The sequence below is a fragment of the Schistocerca nitens genome, chromosome 1 (genome assembly GCF_023898315.1).
Source record: "Schistocerca nitens isolate TAMUIC-IGC-003100 chromosome 1, iqSchNite1.1, whole genome shotgun sequence".
In the NCBI taxonomy this organism is placed as follows: domain Eukaryota; kingdom Metazoa; phylum Arthropoda; class Insecta; order Orthoptera; family Acrididae; genus Schistocerca; species Schistocerca nitens.
The window spans coordinates 1,085,647,847-1,085,664,356 of NC_064614.1; the positions used below are offsets into that span (position 1 = coordinate 1,085,647,847).

At 42.8% G+C, this 16,510-nt stretch overlaps 1 pseudogene; it reads left to right on the plus strand.

Annotated features, from left to right (window-relative positions):
* The first annotated feature begins 16,110 nt into the window (after positions 1-16,110).
* LOC126203274 (5S ribosomal RNA) lies at positions 16,111-16,228 on the plus strand (annotated as a pseudogene).
* The last annotated feature ends 282 nt before the right edge of the window (positions 16,229-16,510 follow it).

The window sequence follows — 16,510 nt, forward strand, 5'->3', positions numbered from 1 at the left end:
TTCCCAGAATGTGTCGTATCAGTCGATTTGAACTTCTAGCAAAGTTGTACCACAAGTTTCATGTCTACCTAGTTCTGTTCTGTACCGCCTCATTAGTTTCGCGATCTACCCATCTAATCTTCAGCATTCTTCTGTAGCCCAACGTTTCAGAAGTCCTATTCTCTTCTTGCCTAAACTGCTTATCGTCAACGTTTCAGGTCAAAACATGGCTACACTCCATACGAATACCTTCAGCAAAGACTTCCTAATACGGAAATCTGAATTCGATGTTAACACTTTTTTTATTTTTGATAAACGTCTTGCTTGCAATTGTCAGTCTAAATTTTATATCCTTTCTACTTCGGCCATCATCAGTTATTTTACTGACCAAATAGTGAAACTCACCTACCATTTCAAGTGTCTGGTTTCTTAACCTAATTCCCTCAGCATCACTTGATGTTATTGGAATAGATTACATTATCCTTGTTTTGATTTTTTATGATCACCTCATATCCCCCTTTGAAAACGCTGTTCATACGCTCTCACAAGTCGTTTCCGGTCTTCGGCAGAACCACAGTGTCATAGACAAACATCAGAGTTTTTAGTTCTTCACCTTTTCATTTAATTCATGCTCTAAACGTTCCTTTGGTTTCCTTTTCTGCTTGCTCAATGTATAGATTGAATAACATGAAGGAGAGGCTAAAACCCCGTAACTCTCTTTCAACTACTGCTTCCCTTTCATGCCTCTCGTCTCCTATAGCTGCCGTCTGGTTTCTCTACAAGTTGTAAGTAGCTTTACGCTCCCGGTATTTTATCCCTCCTTCAGAAGTTCACAGAGAGTATTCCAGTGAACAATGCCGAAAACTTTCCCTTAGTCTACAAATGATATGAACGTAGATTTGCCTTTTATTAACTATCTTATAAGACACATGTTAGAGTCAGTATTACCTCACGTATTTCTGCATTTATCTGGAATTCAAACCGATATTCCCCAAGGTCGGCTTCTATCTGTTTCTCTGACTTTCTGTATGTAGAATTCGTCTTAGTATTTTGGAACTGTGACTTACAAAACTGATAGTTCAGTAACAGTCGCACCCGCCATCAACTGCTTTCATTGGAATTGGAATCACTACGTTTTTCTTGAAGTATGAGACTATTCTGCCTGCCTCACACATCTTTCACACAAGATGGAATAGTTCTGACGTGTCTGGCTCTCTCAAGGCTATCAGTAGTTCCGACGGAATTTCGTCTACTCCCAGGATCTTGTTTCGACTTTGGTCTTCCAGTGCTCTGTTAAATTCTCCTCGCAGTATCATATCTCCATTCTCAACCTCATCTACGTAAATTTACGACTATAAGAAAATGCACTTGTGGTATAAATAATATATATTATATAAACTACAGGCTAGCGACAGGATTTGTTTTCCAATAAAAATGCGAGATCCTCCACATGAATCTAAAAGCTGCTTAGTTTGAGTTACGTGACAAATCACGCAAATCGCTGACACGTGTCTCGCTAACAGACACAGCTGCACCTTCTGCCGGATGTGAAACACGAAGCCAGCATGCAGCTACACCACCTCACTAACACCCACGCACACACGCGCGCTGCACACACACACACACACACACACACACACACACACACACACACACACCGCCTTGAATACTTTACTATTTTAAATCTTGGAATCTGTTTCATCAGTGATGCAAGCTGTGAATTGCGCAATTTCCTATAAAAATATTTAACCATCAGAGCACATACCAGATATCGATTATATCAATTATCCACCAATTTCGTGCAACCGAGAGTCGATAAATTGATGTCTAAGGCTGCAGTCAGACAGACCTTTCGCTTGTGAGTTCTCTTTTCCAAAACTTCCTGTCCTTCTCTGTGTAAGGATGAATCAGTGTGATGCAATCAAATGTTCTGCATCCCTGAGGCAGATGAATTGTTTAAAAGTATTTTTATTTTTGGTTTCAGCTTTTAGGTACTTTAATGTGGATGTTATAGATGCAGGGGAAGTGAAAATAAAGACTGCTGTGCCTATAAAATGAGATGATTCATAGCATTGCAACTGTGTAATTTCCTGTCTAACTTGTAATGTTGCAATGCAGGGACCAGTCCTATGACGCATATTACATAGACGACAAACGGTCTAAACAGTCCTTCTGCTGCTTCCAAAAAGATCTACGTGTCAATCCTTGCATGGTAACGTTGAAATTTCATCGGTGAGGCCAGCTTTCTTAGCTGAGAGATAACGTGTTTGCCGACCATGCAGTGGGCCCGGATTCGATTTCTGGCCGGGTTGGAGATTTTCTCCGCTCATGGGCTGGGTGTTATGCTGTCCTAATCATCACAGACGCGCAAGATGCCCCCCTTGGTCCCAACTGAAATAAGACTTGCAACCCGGATGAGGCCTCCCGGCCATCAATGCCACACGATCATTTCTCATTTCAGTTTTCATCGACGAGAGCATATATTGCTGCTTTATGGCATAAACACAGAGATCGATAACAAGGTACCTACTGCAGACTGCAGTGCGTCACACGTTACTGCCTGAAATTGGAAATTTGTGTAAAGTTCATATGGGATCAAACTGTTGACGTCATTGGTCCCTAGGCCTACCAACTACTTGATCTAACTTGAACTAACTTACGCTAAGGACAACACACATACCCATGCCCGAGGGAGGACTCGTACTTCCGATGGGGGAAGCCGCGAGAACAGCGCAAGGCTCCCTAAACCGCGCGACTACTCATCGCGACCGTCACCGCCATTTTTATATAGGAGAAGCTTACCTCCCATTACTTCTTTACCCTCCTCGCACCTACCTGCCTAGAAGTGAGTTATGGCTTCATAAAAGTCAGCTCTCTGTTGTCATTTTTCCATGCAGTTTACCCTACACTCTTGCAACTGTTTTGGCATTACTTCTTTCTGATGTAACTGAAAATAACTACACGTCACGCTACACTTTTAACACGGTAATCATAGTTTGAAGACATACGGAACACTTGTGCACCACGGCATGAAATTAGAGCCGTGCCTGTTATCTTGGCCAGAAAGCGATTCTTGTTACATCGTTTGTATGCGAGTGACTGTTCTAAATCTTCTCCCAGTTTTTGCCTGAGGATAGAAAGTTCTTTCTGTTTCTTCTCCTATGATAAACTAGACGTTATTCAAATAAAAAGAAACTGGAGTCGCTATGCTTTCATCTACATAATCTCAACTACTTTTCAAGGTAATCCAGGTACCCACTTCATCCATCCAAGAGTCATATAATTATGTAGATTATTCTATATAGGAGACTTTTTTGGATATTTGACAGTGTAGTGAATAAAAACAAATACTCTCGTAGAAGAACTTGTATTAGTTTTGAATATACATTGACAAACAGAAAACAAGTTTTCATTTTTGTTTAGTGTAGTTTGTCAACATCCAGCTTAATTTTTAACTTATAACTTAAATCTATATCTGAATCAAATGGCTCTGAGCACTATGGGACTCAACTGCCGAGGTCATTAGTCCCCTAGAACTTAGAACTAGTTAAACCTAACTAACCTAAGGACATCACAAACATCCATGCCCGAGGCAGGATTCGAACCTGCGACCGTAGCGGTCTTGCGGTTCCAGACTGCAGCGCCTTTAACCGCACGGCCACTTCGGCCGGCTATATCTGAATCTGCTGTCTCTTTCTCGAGCCAGTAATTTAACAAATACAAAGATGGGATATTCTAGAATTCCAATACTTACCTCATTTTCCTCCTATAAAATATCTGTTTTTTGGCTTTAAAAATTAGCTTCGTTTCTTCGTGCAGTTCTTCTAGACGAAAAAATTCAGGGATTCTAATTTTGCCTCTTATTTCCTCCATCGCAATATCGTTCCAGCATTCCTCATCTTCCTGTGTCTACGTTAAAGCGAAATTTCTATATAGAACTTAAAGTTTCCAACGTTTGCAGACGAGTGTCCATTAAATGTTTTGATCTCTACCAAACGGCTTTTCAGTTGCTAGGTGTGAACTTCCAGTCCACTACATTTGGATGGAATCTAACCACTCTTTTTTAGCCGATCAAAATGGGAAAGGAGGTTCACCGAAAAAATATGTGTGTGCCTTAATGCAGAAAATGTTCTCGATTCCCATGATTTCAGTCATTACTCTGAAATGTGAGAAATATCCATTGTTGTTTCCTGTTAATTCATATATTTTGAGTTACCCAGTTGTCGCCAGATTTCTCCTTACACAGTGTTTAAAGCAATACGTAAAACTTGCATGCACATCTGCAGTAGCTACTTCCTTTTCCAATTGCCTTTTATATTCCTCCTTTATGGCAGTTGCCTTTACCGTATCCTACAGTTTTCGTTTCTTGATTTCGCTGTCCTGCATTTCCAGCTTTATTTTCGTACACGCACCACCTTGACTGTACTTAGGGCAATAATTCCCTTGATAGGGAATCGTTTAAGTCTGTTCAACACATTATTTCTTTTCCTTAAGGCTTATGGAATAACATTGTTTGTATAAACCAGACCTAATTTGGCAATACGTAAATTTGATGGTACTGTAGAGGAAAATGTCCTAGATTGAGAAAATATGTTTCTATTGCTTTAAAATAACAATTACATCACCTTTGTTGGAGTAAGTGTTAAAAAATTCCATGTGACTTACTGGCAGATAGTCAAAACTCTATGCAGACTAACTTACAAGCTTTTGTCGGTCTTGAGTGTATGGGAGACTTACGCCAGTCAATTTTTGGGTATTCTTATTGTCCCAGTAGACAAATTGCTGAATGTTGTTAAACATTACACAACAGCCATTCTGTGAGTTGTTCGTTAACTGACACAATACAGAAACGATTGGCATCAAGTACAGTGGAGCACATTGCAAATACTGTATGTTGGTATTTCGTGCACTTAAAAAGTCTTACACGGGGTCAAACACTGATCCATTCTATAGTCCTACTTTGTGGCCTCCAGCCTGGTGAAACCATGTTCTTTATCCAATGAAGACGTAAAAGTTTCTTGCAGTCCCATAATTGGACGCTTTGAAACGTAGCCTTAGAAAAATTAAGAATGACAGTGCTGGTAAACTTCTTAAGTTATTTGATTTTCAAACAGCTGACCAAAATTGAACGTACTCATACATTTCTCTTTTTACTTATTCTGATCATCACTAAACTGACACACAATATTTTTAGCGCAGTGCAATCTGACTTTCAATAATCCCCACAAAAGAATGGACCTGACTAACAATAACATATACCTTTCATGAATCGCTTACCTCACAAAATCTTCTTTACTCGAACTACTGCAATACAGCGAGCGCCAGTACTGCCAGCTAAATAAAAGATTCTAACTACTGAAAACACTAACTACTGATAGGCATAGTTAGCAAATGAAAGATTTTGATAGAGAACCGACAATGCATTTACCTTAATAGTGTTCAAAAGTCTTCATATACACTCCTGAAAATGGAAAAAAGAACACATTGACACCGGTGTGTCAGACCCACCATACTTGCTCCGGACACTGCGAGAGGGCTGTACAAGCAATGATCACACGCACGGCACAGCGGACACACCAGGACTCGCGGTGTTGGCCGTCGAATGGCGCTAGCTGCGCAGCATTTGTGCACCGCCGCCGTCAGTGTCAGCCAGTTTGCCGTGGCATACGGAGCTCCATCGCAGTCTTTAACACTGGTAGCATGCCGCGACAGCGTGGACGTGAACCGTATGTGCAGTTGACGGACTTTGAGCGAGGGCGTATAGTGGGCATGCGGGAGGCCGGGTGGACGTACCGCCGAATTGCTCAACACGTGGGGCGTGAGGTCTCCACAGTACATCGATGTTGTCGCCAGTGGTCGGCGGAAGGTGCACGTGCCCGTCGACCTGGGACCGGACCGCAGCGACGCACGGATGCACGCCAAGACCGTAGGATCCTACGCAGTGCCGTAGGGGACCGCACCGCCACTTCCCAGCAAATTAGGGACACTGTTGCTCCTGGGGTATCGGTGAGGACCATTCGCAACCGTCTCCATGAAGCTGGGCTACGGTCCCGCACACCGTTAGGCCGTCTTCCGCTCACGCCCCAACATCGTGCAGCCCGCCTCCAGTGGTGTCGCGACAGGCGTGAATAGAGGGACGAATGGAGACGTGTCGTCTTCAGCGATGAGAGTCGCTTCTGCCTTAGTGCCAATGATGGTCGTATGCGTGTTTGGTGCCGTGCAGGTGAGCGCCACAATCACGACTGCATACGACCGAGGCACACAGGGCCAACACCCGGCATCATGGTGTGGGGAGCGATCTCCTACACTGGCCGTACACCACTGGTCATCGTCGAGGGGACACTGAATAGTGCACGGTACATCCAAACCGTCATCGAACCCATCGTTCTACCATTCCTAGACCGGCAAGGGAACATGCTGTTCCAACAGGACAATGCACGCCCGCATGTATCCCGTGCCACCCAACGTGCTCTAGAAGGTGTAAGTCAACTACCCTGGCCAGCAAGATCTCCGGATCTGTCCCCCATTGAGCATGTTTGGGACTGGATGAAGCGTCGTCTCACGCGGTCTGCACGTCCAGCACGAACGCTGGTCAACTGAGGCGCCAGGTGGAAATGGCATGGTAAGCCGTTCCACAGGACTACATCCAGCATCTCTACGATCGTCTCCATGGGAGAATAGCAGCCTGCATTGCTGCGAAAGGTGGATATACACTGTACTAGTGCCGACATTGTGCATGCTCTGTTGCCTGTGTCTATGTGCCTGTGGTTCTGTCAGTGTGATCATGTGATGTATCTGACCCCAGGAATGTGTCAATAAAGTTTCCCCTTCCTGGGACAATGAATTCACGGTGTTCTTATTTCAATTTCCAGGAGTGTATATATATCAGTTCATGGCATCCAGCCTTACAAATTTCCTTTTTCTGACGGACACACCTCCAGAACGTCCGCTCTCAAAATTCTGCCATCTCTCTCCCCACATTCACCACTGCTGGTGGCTCACCTCCAACTGCGCAACGCTACGCGCTGTTCACATCCAACTGCCCAACACTACAATAGCAAATATTGCAACAATGCAAATCAGCCACAGACTGCACACAGCACAGTCTGTGATTTTCAGACAGAGCTCTACGTGGCTTACCAACATAAAAACCTAAACAGCCTACTTACAACTTCACAAAATCTATAAGTAGTTTAGCGATAACTTTGTTCACTACCATTCTTGTGACTTGACATACAAATTTGTTATGTATATTTACTCCAAAATTTTATTCATCCACGTTAAACAGTCAACCCTCAACTGTTTTAACGCTGTACACAATCACATTTCGGTATTTTTTCTTTCGCGGTCTACTTCTTGTCACTCTTTTGCAAGAGAAATGGTAACTTTGGCTTGACACGGTGTTTATGACAGACAAACTTGCAGTCCCTTCCCCAATTTCTCACGGTACCCCATATGATCATAAATTTTAACCAACCGATACTGTCACAAAATGGTTCTGTGATTGGCATAAGAACACCGAAGTTGTTCTAGCTGATGGGCGTATCATGTTCAGTGTAATTTATGCTACCATCATCAATAAGAACATTGCCCACGTTTGCCAATAAAAACCACAAACGAAAGGTCTCGTTGGTATTTCTCATCTTCGTCTTTAATGGCTGAAGGATATTTATCACATTAGAGAAAGTCATATTGACGCTTTCAAATATCAAAGATGACTGATCAGTTGTGGCTATCAAGCCACCTATAATACTCTAAATATCTAAGATAGCAGGACTTTCGATCCGCATGTTCAACCAAATTTAGGTGGTATGACCAGAAGAAAACTTGACTAGATGTGCCGCCATCTTGGATCTTTAGAGTATTAAAAGGTAGCTCGATATGCACAACTGATTAGTCTTCTGTGTTAGTGGAAAGTGGCAGCATGATTTGATCTATTGTGCTAAACACACCTCAGCTAGTAAGGAGGAAGATGAGACCTATCAACGAATGTTTTGGTTAGTGGTTACATTACAATTTTAGACTTATTAAAGTATACTATATTACTGATCAGCCCCACTTCATATCGGTAGCACTAAGTGTCCATGGTTGAACGACTTATGTGGCGTAGCAGTACTAAATTACACACATCAAAAAGTTTTGCATCAACCCGGTTCCCAGAACTCCTGAAGATACACGTCGACTGTGGATATTGCATCACAGACACATTCCCTTTGGCTGTTCAGAGATGTCACTAAACCCGCCCAAAGATGTAACAACCATACATGAGCAGCGAATATTAGACGGAGGGGGTCCAACAGCCGATCAATTCCAGTCATTCCGCCAGGAAGGAGGTACACGGCTCGTGTTGTCTGTAGTTCAGCCATGCCTAGATGGTCAATACTGCGGTTCGATCACGTCTGCATTGTTACTTTGTGCCAGGCAGGGCTCTCAACAAGGGAAGTGTCCGGGCTTCCCGGAGTGAACCAAAGCGATGTTGTTCGGACATGGAGAAGATACAGAGAGACAGGAACTGTCGATGACATGCCTCTCTCAGGCCGCACAAGGGCTACTACGGCAGTGGATGACCGCTACCTACGGTTTATGGCTCGGAGGAACCCTGACAGCAAAGCCACCATATTGAAAAATGCTTTTGGTGCACCCACAGGACGTTATGTTACGACTCGAACTGTGCGCAATAGGCTGCAAGATGCGCATCTTCACTCCCGACGTCCATGGTGAGGTCCATCTGTGCAAGCACGTCATCATGCAGCGCAGTACAGATGGGCCCAACAACATGCCGAATGGACCGCTCAGGATTGGCATCACGTTGTCTTCACCGATGAGCGTCACATATGCCTTCAACCAGACAGTCGTTGAAGACGTGTTTGGAGGCAACCCGGTTAGGCTGATCCCCTTAGACACACTGTCCAGCGAGTGCACGAAAGTGGAGGTTCCCTGCTGTTTTGGGATGGCATTATCTGGGGCCGACGTATCCCGCTGGTTGTCATAGAAGGCGTCGTAACGATTGTACGATACGTGACTGCCATCCTCCGACCGATAGTCCAAACATGCTGCAGCATATTGGTGAGGCATTCGTCTTCATGGACGACAATTCGCGCCCCCATCGTGCACATCCTGTGAATGACTTCCTTTAGGATAACAATATCGCTCGTCCAGAGGGGCCAGCGTGTTCTACAGACATGAACCCTATCGAACATGCCTGGGATACATTGAAAAGGGCTGTTTATGGACGACGTGATCCACCAACCACTCTGAAGGTTCTACACCGAATCGCCTTTGAGGAGTGGACAATCTGGACCAACAGTGCCTTGATGAGCTTGTGGATAGTGTGCCACGACGAGTACAGTTATGCATCAATGCAGGAGGATATGCTAGTGGGTATTACAGGTACCGGTGTGTACAGCAATCCGGACCATCACCTCTCAAGGTGTCGCTGTATGGTGGTACAACACGCAATGTTTGGTTATCATGAGCAGTATGAAAGGCAGAAATGATGTTTATGTTAATTTCTGTTGCAATTTTCTGTACTGGTTCCTGAACTCTCGGAACCGAGGTGATGCAGAAATTATTTGATGTGTGTATTAACACGAACGTTCCTCGTAAGTCATTCTATCATTTAATGACGACCACGTCAAAATACATGCAGTAGTTCCTTCTGTTGCCTTTCACATACTGATGGATAAATACGGCGTGGGAATTCATGTTTTAATAGTTATGGCTAATAACAAATGGGTTGTAGATGTGATGGGTGTTATCGGTAGGCTGTAGTGCCCGAAGCAACTGCATGTTATTGGAGTAAAGACGTAACCTTTTATGCTAGACTTTGAACACTGTTGGTTAGGACATTTCCAGCTCTCTGGCCTCTGTACGCACTGGTTTTGTCGGACTACTTGCTAACACCAGATTTCCCTTGTCCACGTTGGCGCCTGAAATGGATATGGAGAACACAACTGTTTCCAGAAACGACGTATGCCAAGCTGGAATAGTTCACGGGGATATTGGGTCGCTTCCATATTGTGTCCGAACGTTTCGTTGCACTTGGGTAAAATATTTTGTCTTTGTGAATCAGTCTACAGACTTATCTTTCTCCTGCGGCGTCCTTGTTTTCCTGCGACACCTGAAAAAATCTACATGAGTTACCTTGCGACATATCGAAAACCAGTCATTATTACATAGTGTAGTTTTGAACTAAAGCTGTAAGGATAAGTTATGGACACCCTTTATATGGGAAGTCGGAGTTGCACACTAATGGACTAGACAGGAACTGAAATTCAGGATATGAAAGCGATCGATAAAATGCAGAACTCGGTTTACAAATGTTCCTTTACAAGGGCAAACCAAACTGTATTGCTGCAGTTCAATTCATGGACTGCTGCAGAAATGAGTGGTAGATATTAACATGAGTGTTGCTGAGAAACAGCTGAAATAGAAGAAATCTCCAGAGCTGATGGAAGGCTTATCAGATTCTATATCATTTTGTTGCTGAGTTAGTCCCTTTCTTAACCATAACATACAGTAGACACCTTGCATAAAGAAAATGTATCGTTTATACGGAAGAAACCAAAGGTAACACCCATCTATAAGAAGGGTAGCAGAGGCGACCTACAAAACTACTGTCCAAAATCCTTAACATATATTTGTTGTAGAATCTTGAGCAGAATGACCTCCTACATCCCAGCGAGTATGGATTCTGGAAACACCGCGCTTTCTTTACCTATATTCCGCTTTTCTCACAAGACATCCTCAAAGCCTTGGATCAACACAGTCACGTAGATTCAGTATGTCTTGACATCCAAAAAACGTGTTTCTAGGTAACACATCTATGCTTATCTTCGAAAACACCATCTGCGGCGGTGCGGGTTTTGCTTTTGCTGTGTAGGCTGCAATTTAAAAATTCACCTACCTCAGAACGGCGTCTGCTACATGTCCCTTCACTCGGCAATGTAGGTACTTACAATATGATGTAAAAGCATCGTTGATAAACAACACCATCGAATATCTACAATTACTGAGGCCACACAACTCTAGTAATGAAATAAAGTTCTGTATAAAAACTGCCAATAAAAAAATTTATCGGGTGGTAAGACAATGAATTGGCTCTGGAAAATAATGTCCGAAATTTCCAATCAAAAATGTTTAACCAAAGAAACGGTATTATTCAGTCCACATTGGTTATTTTCGTCAAGTTCACAATTCATACACTCATTTTGCACGCACAGCAGCCTGAAATTTGTCCAAATTTGACCCGAGTTAAACAATGTTTCCACAGTCATTAATTCCAAAACTAACATGAGTTATTACATTCTGTCCTTCTGATGGATTTCAAAGAAGAAATAGCTCGTCAAAAATGCTCAGTGGTTCAATATTGAAACATGCCACGCGGATAATATGAAGGCCAAATTTTCACACGCAAATATAATTCTAACTAAACAGTTCTAAAACTTCCAAAGCTCACAGAACTGTCCGTAACTACATCAGCGTTAGTCACGACACGTATCACACGCGAGGAATTCAATATTCTTTCATTATTTTTTTCAATATTCTTTCATTTTACACATTATTTTTACTCATACTAGTAACATGACCGTCCGCGTTCAAAGCTAGCGAGAGACTCCATCTCTTGCAGCCTAACTCCCAGTATAATTATCATTTACGAGTGGAACCGTCTCAATTCTGATTGGCTAACCATACTCGCTGCCAATCAGAATGATCGCTCATGATCATACTCGCGCCAAAACTGGCCTGCGCCAATCCTTACATACAGGCGCAACTACGTCATTCTGATATACGAATATTAAAATAATATTTAATAAACGAAAACGAAAAGGCAAGAAATCTGGAAATATTCTTTGGATACAGATAATAGTCCTGCTGACTTTCTGGCTGCTCTGTTACAATAGCAGTCACACCTAGACATACGTCATCAGCAAAGTGGATGAATTCCCTATGAACATTTTCCCACGACAGGCTTGCGTCACTCTTGCAGCCTTCTTAGTATGGTATATATTGCAACATTAAAATTTGACGAATGTCCCAAGTACACACACTCATTCAATCACATTTACTCCCACAACAATATTGGACACAAACAATAATTTTGTCTGATTTATATATATATTACAAAAACGAAAAATAATTAATGTTTTAATATGAAAATCACAATTCGGCACACTGAGAGTTCTGTTTATGTTTTCCAATTATAAAAAAAGATAAACTATTATATTTCCTAACTGAATTTAGTTCTCTACGTGTCAGTTTTTTTACTTTTTTAGCAATTTTTAATATCTCTGAAACTATGATAATTACAATGTAGAACTTTGGATACAATCTTCTCCTGAATGTCATAAGGCAGTGTGCCGATTTTAAAAATGAATGAGTAATATCTAATATCATTTATCTAGTTTCTTATAGGTGGTGAATGTATGATCGCTAAGAAGCTACACAGGAACCGTTGTCACGCTTCCGTAGTGGCAGGTGTACATGACTCATTGGCTAAGACACAAGTGGCGGTTTCTTTCACTGCCTCCGGGTCCAGTACTGCGGCCTGTATAGCAACGAATGCTATCGCGCATTAACTTGCGACGTTACACATCGTGTGCGATATCAGACGAAATTCGTGACTAGATTGCGGATTTGTTGGTAGGGAGGACGCAGGGTGTTGTTTTAAATGGAGAGTAGTTGACAGAGATGGAAGTAACTTCAAGCATGCCCAAGGGACATGTATCGGGAACCTTGCTGCTCATTCTGTGTATTAGTGATTTGGTAGACAATATTCGTAATAAGCTGTTACTTTTTTGCTGATGATACAGTTATCTGTGATGAAGTACTACTTTAAAAATGCTGTACAAATATCTTGTTAAGATTTCTATCAGGTGGAATGATTGGAGACTTAATTTAAATGTGCAGAAACCTAAAATTGTGCATGTAAAAAAAAATCATAGATGTTACATACAATGACTGCAGTATCAATATCAATGAGTCACGATTTGAACCAGTCAACTCATACTAATACGTGACTATAACAATGTATATGGATATGGAATGGAGTGGTCAGGTCATTGGCTGTATACTGGGAAAATGTATTCAGTCTACAGTGAAGAATATTTACAGTATCCTAGTGTATCCCACCCTAAAAAGTTGCTCTAGTGTGTGAGAATGTAAGGTGTCAGACAAATAACACACCTTCCATTACATTCCTGAAACAATTCCAGTTAAATTGATATCTCACACGACATACGAGGTGCATTCAAGTTCTAAGGCCTCCAATTTTTTTTTCTAATTAACTACTCACCCGAAATCAATGAAACTGGAGTTACTTCTCGACGTAATCGCCCTGCAGACGTACACATTTTTCACAACGCTGACGCCATGATTCCATGGCAGCGGCGAAGGCTTCTTTAGGAGTCTGTTTTGAACACTAGAAAATCGCTGAGGCAATAGCAGCATGGCTGGTGAATGTGCGGCCACGGAGAGTGTCTTTCATTTTTGGAAAAAGCCAAAAGTCACTAGGAGCCAGGTCAGGTGAGTAGGTAGCATGAGGAATCACTTCAAAGTTGTTATCACGAAGAAACTGTTGCGTAATGTTAGCTCGATGTGCGGGTGCGTTGTCTTGGTGAAACAGCACACGTGCAGCCCTTCCCGGACGTTTTTGTTGCAGTGCTGGAAGGAATTTGTTCTTCAAAACATTTTCGTAGGATGCACCTGTTACCGTAGTGCCCTTTGGAACGTAATGGGTAAGGATTACGCCCTCGCTGTCCCAGAACATGGACACCATCATTTTTTCAGCACTGGCGGTTACCCGAAATTTTTTGGTGGCGGTGAATCTGTGTGCTTCCATTGAGCTGACTGGCGCTTTGTTTTTGGATTGAAAAATGGCATCCCCGTCTCATCCATTGTCACAACCGACGAAAACAAAGTCCCATTCATGCTGTCGTTGCGCGTCAACATTGCTTGGCAACATGCCACACGGGCAGCCGTGTGGTCGTCCGTCTGCATTCGTAGCACCCACCTGGATGACACTTTTCGCATTTTCAGGTCGTCATGCAGGATTGTGTGCACAGAACCCACAGAAATGCCAACTCTGGAGGCGATCTGTTCAACAGTCATTCGGCGATCCCCCAAAACAATTCTCTCCACTTTCTCGATCATGTCGTCAGACCGGCTTGTACGAGCCTGATGTTGTTTCGGTTTGTTGTCACACGATGTTCTGCCTTCATTAAACTGTCGCACCCACGAACGCACTTTCGACACATCCATAACTCCATCACCATATGTCTCCTTCAACTGTTGATGAATTTCTGTTGGTTTCACACCACACAAATTCAGAAAACGAATGATTGCACGCTGTTCAAGTAAGGAAAACGTCGCCATTTTAAGTATTTAAAACAGTTCTCATTCTCGCCGCTGGCGGTAAAATTCCATCTGCCGTACGGTGCTGCCATCTCTGGGACGTATTGACAATGAACGCGGCTTCATTTTAAAACAATGCGCATGTTTCTATCTCTTTCTAGTCCGGAGAAAAAAAATCGGAGGCCTTAGAACTTGAATGCACCTCGTAGTTATGTGAAAATGTATCAATTTTATTGGTATGCAAATCGAATAAACAAGCCGACATCTCGTGAATATAAACCACTAACACACACTAGGAATCGCTTACAAGTAATTTCCCAAACCCGAGCTATGAGACACAGTTCTGAGGAAAGGAGAATTTTAGGATGACAACACCTGTCCCGTGTTCAGCCGAAACCTTCACAGCAGGGGATTCAGCAGACACAATGCGACGCCGTGGCCACTGCGCAGGTCGCTGACAGAAACCGATCTTGTCACAGGAAGATACCCAATAACTCTAACTAGTAACGACAACCATTCAGAAAGTCTTTCTGCAAGAACACAGCTGAGATGGGAGATAAACGTCTGGAGAAACACAGCTCAAAACACTGATGACTCACTGTAGCCACCTGTGCTAAAACCTGCATGGCAAAAACCTGTTTGTCTCAGTATTACTTAGCAGCAATTACCCAGTGCCTTAAAAAAGAAACAACGCCTTTGATAAGCTAGAAACGTACAATAGTTAGGAGTTTCGCTTCACAGTTGTGACCACCAAATATCAATATTTTACCATCCTGTGCACATTATAATTACGATTGCTATGTCATGAAGTATTACTTAGAGTAAAAACAAGCCTTAATAATGAAAATCTAAGATTTTCATTTTTTCTAACATATAGTTACGCCTGTAGCTGTACACTAATTTCTGTTAGCAATAACGTTTCCTTTACGGGGAGTGTAGTGGAACCCGCATTGAGATCATTGATTATAAAACTGTCAGTACTGCTGTATTCTTCTGGACTCTGCATGGTGCGCTGGTGTCTTCCTACCTTGCAGGCTGTAGGTTCAACACAAATTCAAGAAACACTCATAGTGTGTCGTTGCACAAGTGTGGTAGGAAAATAGATCAGAATCAGTCGCACAAATGTTAGAAGAAGCATACCAAGTGGGACTACCACAGGAAATTGAACACGTGAAGGACAGCGCAAATGGTCTCAGTTCGCTTGACCCATCGTAGTGTCACAGCGTTACTGAAGAAATTGGACTGGCAGATGCTCGAGGATAGAACCTAACTATCCTGAAGAAGTGTATGTAGAAAATTTCAAGAACAAACTTTATGAGAAGAATCTAGGAATATACTAACACTTATGCACTGTTCGTGTAGGGATTGCAATACAGAATTAGACAAATAAACCCAAGTACAGAGCTGTTTCAGAAATCATTATTCCAGCATCGCATATGTCAATGGAGCGAGATGAAGAGCTAACATGAGGTGTACACTCTGCCATTCACATTATATTGTTTGGACCCTATAGACATAGATGTAGATGCTGATACAAAGTAGGCAAAATGAAAATGGCGCAGAAGATATTTGATGCACCTGTAGGTAGGCAACCGAACTTACATAGTCTGCTCTGGGCGAGGGTGATGTAAGTTGGGTTGCCTATCTTCAGGGGCATCAAATATTTCCAACTCCACATTTATTTTAGCGTCCCTGTATGTCAAGTATGCTAGCGTCGAAAAGCTAAGCATAACCATAAATATTTACCTATGAAATCTACTTTTTCGCTGTGTATATAGTGCCAACGGCCTTGCCGCAGTGGTAACACCGGTTCCCTTCAGATCACCGAATTTAAGAGCTGTCGGACTGGGCTAGCATTTGGATGGGTGACCATCCGGTCTGCCGAGCGCTGTTGGCAAGTGGGTTGCACTCAGCCCTTGTGAGACAAAACTGAGGAGCTACTTGACTGTGAAGTAGTGCCTATGGTCTCGTAAACTGACATACGGCCTTGAGTGCGGTGTGCTGACCACAAACCCCTCCATATCTGCATCCAGTGACACCTGTGGGCTGAGGATGACACGGCGGCCGGCCGGTACCGTTGGCCTTTTCGGACGGAATTAAGCTTTTTTTATATATATGAAAGGAGTACTCTGTGCTGTGAGTAGCGGCCTAATCGAAAGGTAAACACAAACCGTGCTTG